Here is a 7,389-nt window from a genome sequence, read left to right as displayed (position 1 = left end):
TATGTTTATGTGAGCCATCTAGCTATTTTGGTATTATTATTTTATCAATGTTTGGGATTGTGAAGTATTGGATATTCTCCATTTGTTTGGGTAGTTCCTTACTGTTTCGCATGTTTCATCTCTCATTTGTGTTGATATTTCGGAAATAGTGGTGTTGAATAGTTTATGTTGAGAAATTGATATTGGGGGATCGGGTTGCACGCTACAACGGTATTGAAAGAAATTGATATTGGAGGATCGGGTTGCACGCCGCAACCGAATATGAAATGATATGATATTGATTTGGGAATGGATTGTACGTTGTAAAAGATATTGTGTTGAAACTTGGGATCGAATTGTACGTCGCAACATATTTGATGTGTTGTAGTTATTTGTGGCAGTAGAGTTTGCTCTTAGTATTGTGATATGAGATTTGAGATTTATGTTATTCTGGGGTCCCCTGGTTAGGGATGGGCATAAAATCCGAAAAATCAAATTTCGAAATGGACCGAATTAATTCGGTATTTCGGTTTCATTTTTTTGGTATTTCGATCTAATTCGGTATTATATTTTCGGTATTTTGGTATATTGGTATATTGGTACGGTACTCGGTATTAGGATCTTGAAATTTCGGTATACCGAAATACTGAATTTTAAGTTGAACCTATAGCTATAATGCCCAGCCCAAGTTGTATATCTAATGCCCATTGCCTAGCGCCCCAGCCCAACCCAATAAGGCCCTACTCTCTAGTTTTTCACTTATCTGATTCTTTCAATTAGGGATTAGCCAATTAGGGAATTAGAATTTAGAAAGGAAGAAAGACAAAGTCAGAAATGACGATAGTTTCTTTCAGCGAGAAGACCTTTGCTGTGAGAATAATAACAATATATAATCTTAGCAGCTATGGATAGTTACCCCTACTTAATCTTCATTTTTTTGTGCTTTACAGATATCCTTTTGATGAAGCTGCCACTGTGGCTATATCTACTGTCAAAGAATTTGGCAGTGACCTCAAAGAGGTACTATCTGCTTATGAATTTTGGTTTGCTCAGAACTTGATTGCAATATAGGTCATATATCTGTTGAGACTAAAATACTTCATAGTGTTCTTATCTTATGTTGGTGAAATTGTTCGCCTGAAGTTGATAATGGTGGATGTGGCTCCACTATTACTAATAGTATGTTGGCATCTTGTTCCTAGTTTTTATTTTATTTTTGCTGATAAATGTATATATATAATTACTAGCGTCTTAATAGTACCCAAGAAAGTGGCTGTATATAATGATTTGTGAAGGCTTAAGGCCTCCATGAAGCAGCCTGAGCCTCGTCTTTTACTGCATACTATTCTGATTGAGATGAACAATTTAATAGCTTAAACAGTTAAATGTCATAATAAAACATAATGTTTATAGCCTTGTATTATAAAAGTCACGTGGTCTGAATTTTCTCCTGCAACTTCAACTCTATGTATTTCCCGTGTACTGGTCTTGACAACTTTCTTATATACTTTAGTATGATTGCATATTTGGAACTTGAAAATTCTTTTCATTAGCTATGATCTTACGTGGATGTTCTGGAACAGCTTGTATGCTCTTAGTTCAACTTTTAATCCCTTAGAACTAGAAACTGCAGAATCTGCAGGATTGAATATAAAAGAGCCATGTCTAATTGTTGAAACACTGCAATTGCTTGAGTAATTATTCTAGTTATTCTTGCTTAGTAACTATTACTTTGATCTTGACACGTCTCTGAAAAATTTGTCGATATCATTTTCTGATGGAACTCGCTGAGGGACTTTTTTAGTTTCACATGTCTTTGATAATTTTCTGTTAGAATCTCTATTTTTTGTTTAATTCTGTTGCACTGTGTGAGTTAGGCAGAATTGTAAATTGTGCAATGTGTACTGTGAAGAATGAAGGCAGTTTCTGTTTATCCATGTTGTATCATTGTTTTTAGCGTCCAGACAGTTTCTGTTTCTTGCCTTGAATTGTGCTTACTCTTTAGACCTTAAACTGCACGGAGAATTGTGATCACTGAATTGTGAATTGTGAAAGAAATTGTTAGGCGTCAACTGCACTCCTTAGAATTGTAAATTGTGAATTGTCAAAGGAAATAATGGTTCTTAACAGCTTACTGTTAGCGACAACGTTGTCAAAGAGGACTGACCAAGTTAGTTTGAATTGTGCACTGTTGCACTCCTTAGTCCTTAATTGTTAGTTTTGCTTATTTAGCGATTATTAAATTGAAATCGTACCAAAACCATACCGAACCAAAATAAAAAATATCGAATCGTACCGAAATAATTTGGTACGGTATTTGGTATACACAATTGATAAACCGAATACCGAACCGAAATTCTTAAAGACACTTAAATAAGTATGTTCAAATTTTGAATTTTTTTTAAATTTTTTTAAAGTGGGTGTTATTTAGACATGTTAGAATTAGTCTAAATAGGTTATTTACAAAATTTAAAGTCATTTAATGGAGAAAGATCTACACCGTTAAGTTTAATTTATTAGTGTTAATACCATCTTTACAACCAAACATTAAAAAAAATTTGAGACTCCAGTAAAACTTTTATTCCATCCTCTGATAAATGTTTCATAAAAAATAATGGTACTATACAATTTTCTTGATATGAATGTTCCACGAAAATTAATGATGTTATACAATTTGCATGATATGAAGCCTGTGCTTAAGAGAACATTATCCTTTAATTTTTTTTTAAGCAAAGTCAGTTTGAAAACCTGAAAAATATCTTTAATTTTCCACCACCTTCTATGTGTCCTTGATTACTTTTCTTAATCAAGGACCTGACCTGCCGTTTTGTGTAGTGTAGCTCAGTTCTCACGTTGACACAGTTAGTCCAAAGTTGAAGGTTTAAGTATAAAAAGTTATAATTGTTATATGTTTGCATCTCTTCCCTTTTCTCTCTCTTTCTACTTAATTTTCCAATATGATTTTTTCTAGGCATGCATGGAGAAAAAGAAGTACAACAACAATTCACCATAATCAAAGTGTAGAACCGAGAAACGGCAAAAACCGAGTGATAATCCTTTTTTGAGTTGAAATTTGAGTTTGATCTTAAGTTTTTCTGCTCGATTATTGCTCTATTCCAGCTTTTCCTTAGTTTCTTCTTCGCTCTGGCCATTAGCTTTTATTTGATTTCTACATTTTTCCATTTGCTCTTTGGTTTTAGGGTTTATCATATATGTGAATTCTGTGGAGTTTCTTGGTGTTGGGATTTTGATGATATGTGTTGGTTTTTTCAGTTTCGCTTTTTGTGTTTTTGGCCTATGTTCTCTTTTTTCCTTTATTTGTTTTACTCGTGTCTTGGTGATGAGATTTTGATAGATATCTTTTATTTTCTTCTTATTTAGGACTATTTTGATGGTTATGTGAAATTGATGAAGGGTTGCTGACGACTTTGCCCTAACTGCTTTGGGATGGTTAACTCATATCACTCTTTCATATATTTTCTTAAAATTCCATGCCATATGTTCGACCAATTGGCTGAATGACATTGGAACCTTAGAACTAATACATAAATACGATCAAAAATGTTTTCATTCTATATATTTTGAGACTTAAGACCTTAAACATATCCTTTTATATGCAAGCATTAGAAATACTTGCGGAAAAAATTGTATTCATGAAGAATCAAAGACTCCAAGTGCATTGGAAATAAAAAGTAACTGAATCAGTTGACTCAGCTCTGAAAATTGAGTGACGAGAATTGTCTTCACAAAACCTACGACGTTTTCTCTAAGCTTTTTCATTGTTTTTTTTTTCTCATCCTTCTTCATGATTAATTTTAGTTGATTTCACTAGAGAAAGTTTCTCCCATGTGGAAGCATCAATGTCCGTTTTTTGTATTTTTTTTTATTTGCGGAGTAATTATTTTAACTCGAAAATTGAGGTAGTTAGAGTATTTCGCAACTTTGCTCTGAAAATGGCAAGTTCTCTTATATTTTGTGGTAATTACTGTTTGTTTCTTCCCCTCTCCTGTTTGTTTTATCTAACCATTACCGACGCCTTCTCATATCCTGTATACGGTCAAAACGGGCTTGCCTTTTGATGACTGATCGAGACTGGAATGTGATAGGTCAAGCTTCGGTATTTATCCAATCATGGGATTTCTTACTGTATTTAGAGTTGTAACTAAAGTAGGAATCCCCTACTATATAAAGAGGGTCTGGTAATTTGTAAAAGAGCATTATATTCACGTAATACAAAGCAATACACTGTCTTCTTTTAGCTTTCAATATTCTGTTGCTCTGTTCATATATATCAGTAGAATCTTCACTTGGTTCGAGGGTGACCTAACTCGAGGACCAAAGCTATACATTTCATTTGGTTTTCATTTATTTCTTTTTACAATCAATTTCAATATCAATTTATATATTCTCAGTTTGTGTCAAGTAAAATCACGTGTCCTTAAAACTACGTATAAATTCAATTGTTATCCGTTTTTAGGATAAACAGTTTGGCGCTTACAGGGGGCTAAGGATAATAGTGATTTCCTGGTACTAACCTTCGTAACCCATACTATTTTACAGTTGTTCTTGTGAGTATCTTTGATTCCAGGATCAACATGTCAAACTGTCAAGCAGCACCCGTACACATGGATAATGACCTCGGTAACCATGACAAAAATGACAACATAGCCGCCCCAGGGAATGAAGTACCTCCACCCTCGTTGGAGTTCCGACCGTAGACCCAATCAACATCAGCTTCCATGTTGCCATTAATGCAAATTTGGTCGTCGATCCCGAGAGTAGCGTCCGTAGAGATGTTCGATCGGCCGGTCAGAGCACACAGGGTGGTGAAGAAGGCAGAATCAGCCTTAGGGTGATATTCGAGATGTTGCAGGCTCAACAAGCTGCAATAGCACAACTCCAAAACCAGAACCACACACCAAGCAGGATTGAGCCAGAGCCGTCCTAGGATGTTGTTCATAGGGTCGAATCGGTGTCAAGGAGATCGAACGAAAATGAATCAGGGACTAATCCCGCAATCATGAAAATGCTCGAAGAACTAACAAAGCGAGTTGAATCGGGGGAAAAGAAGATTGAACAAAATGACAAGAAGGTGGAAACCTATAATTCTAGAGTTGATCAAATCCCGGGGGTACCACCGATATTGAAGGGTTTGGATTCAAAAAAGGTCGTACAGAAGCCCTTCCCCCCGAGCGCGGCTCCTAAACCGATTCCCAAGAAGTTTCGCATGCTAGAAATTCCCAAGTATAATGGAACAACTGACCCCAACGAGCATGTCACTTCTTACACATATGCAATTATGGGGAATGATCTGGAGGACGGTGAGATCGAGTCCGTATTATTGAAGAAATTTGGGGAGACCCTGTCAAAGAGAGAGATCATATGGTACCATAATTTGCCACCCAACTCCATTGATTCTTTTTCCATGCTTGTATATTCTTTCGTTAAAGCACATGCCAGAGCCATAAAGGTCGAGACTAGAAAGTCGGACCTCTTCAAGGTAAAGCAGAAAGATAACGAGATGCTCAGAGAGTTTGTGTCTCGGTTCCAAATGGAATTAATAGATCTACCACCGGTCACTGATGATTGGGCCGTTCAAGCCTTCACTCAAGGACTAAATGTAAGAAGCTCAGTGGCTTCACAGCAGTTGAAGCAGAACTTGATTGAATACCCAGCTATTACCTGGGCCGATGTGCATAATCGGTACCAATTGAAGATTAGAGTCGAAGACGACCAGCTGGGGACTCATTCCGGGTCTGTTTATCCTATCAGGCCCGTCGACAGAGTCAAAAGGGACATCGATTGAGAACCACGGTCGAACAGGGATCGTTACCAGCCATATAATTGAGATCGTAGAGGCAACAAACCTGGGCGCAACCCTGTTCGAGGAGAAAGGAGAAATAATCGAGGCTAGAGCTCTCGAGGGATCATGAGAAATAATGGTTTCGACAGGAATGCTGGGCCCAAAGAAGCACCACGACTGTCAGAATATAACTTCAGTGTTGATGCATCCGCCATCGTATCGGCTATCGTACGTATCAAGGATACTAGATGGCCTCAACCTCTGCAGACTGATCCAGCCCAGAGAAATCCCAACCAAATGTGCAAGTATCATGGCACACATGGCCATAGAACAGAAGATTACAGACATCTGAGGGAGGAAGTAGCCCGGTTGTTCAATGATGGGCACCTTCAGGAATTCTTAAGTGATCGATCCAAGAATCACTTTAGAAATAGAGATCCCAACAGATAGAATGAGCAAGAAGAACCGCAACACGTCATTCACATGATTGTTGGAGGGGTCGATATTCCCCAAGAACCAGTATTAAAATGCACCAAGGTATCGATCACGAGGGAGAAGTGAACTCGGGATTACATACCAAAAGGAACCTAATCTTTCAACGACGAGGACGCAGAAGGGATCATGAATCCCCATAAAGATGCACTGGTAATATCTGTACTTATGAATAAGACTCAAGTTAAACTTGTTTTAATTGATCCAGGTAGCTCGACCAACATCATTCGATCGAGGGTCGTAGAATAACTCGGCCTACAGGATCAGGTTGTGCCCTCGACCTGAGTACTAAACGGCTTCAACATGGCATGTGCAACCACCAAAGGCGATATAACTTTGCCAGTGAACGTGGTCGGGACCATCCAAGAGATGAAGTTCCATGTGATCGAGGGCGATATGAGGTATAACGTCCTATTCGGGAGGCCGTGGATCGATAATATGAGGGCAGTGCCCTCGACCCTTCACCGGGTTCTACAATTCCCAACACCAGAGAGAGTCAAAATAGTCTATGGGGAGCAACCCGCCGCCAAGGAAATGTTTGCCGTCGACGAAGTGATACCGATATCATCACTCTCATCAACGAAAGGGTCAAATTCGAAGGGAAAACATGAGGCAAAATAGCAACTACAGATGCCGGCCTCGACCCAACTAGAGAAGCAGGGAACTGATAAAGATGATGATTATGGAGTCCCTCGATCCTTCATAGTACCCGATGATTCCGACGCCACCAAGTTAATGGTTGAAGAGCTGGAACAAGTCATACTGATCGAACATCAGCCCGAACGAAAGGTATACCTGGGTACGGGGCTAACTCCCGAGCTCAGGAGAAAACTTATTTAATTCCTTAAAGCTAACATGGATTGCTTTGCTTGGTCCCATCTCAATATGATAGGGATCCCACTGGAAATCACCACCCATAAACTAAGCATGGACCCAAAGTTCCATCCGGTGAAGCAATAAAGAAGACCCCAGTCCGAGGTCAAACATGATTTCGTCAAAGACGAGGTAACCAAACTTCTTAAAATAGGGTCCATCTGGGAAATAAAATATCTCGAATGGTTAGCAAACGCAGTAGTAGTCCCCAAGAAGGGAAACAAACTTAGAATGTGTGTAGA

At 38.3% G+C, this 7,389-nt stretch overlaps 1 long non-coding RNA gene across 1 annotated transcript; it reads left to right on the top strand.

Moving 5' to 3' along the window:
* Nucleotides 1-777: 777 nt before the first annotated feature.
* LOC107809715 (uncharacterized) lies at nt 778-4,211 on the top strand. The gene is made up of 3 exons (XR_001653471.2): nt 778-849; nt 930-999; nt 3,361-4,211. It is a non-coding gene; the product is annotated as an uncharacterized LOC107809715 (long non-coding RNA).
* The last annotated feature ends 3,178 nt before the right edge of the window (nt 4,212-7,389 follow it).

Source organism: Nicotiana tabacum, chromosome 23 (genome assembly GCF_000715075.1).
Source record: "Nicotiana tabacum cultivar K326 chromosome 23, ASM71507v2, whole genome shotgun sequence".
In the NCBI taxonomy this organism is placed as follows: domain Eukaryota; kingdom Viridiplantae; phylum Streptophyta; class Magnoliopsida; order Solanales; family Solanaceae; genus Nicotiana; species Nicotiana tabacum.
Note: the sequence above shows the minus strand (reverse complement) of the source record. Positions and strands in the feature narration are given on the sequence as shown.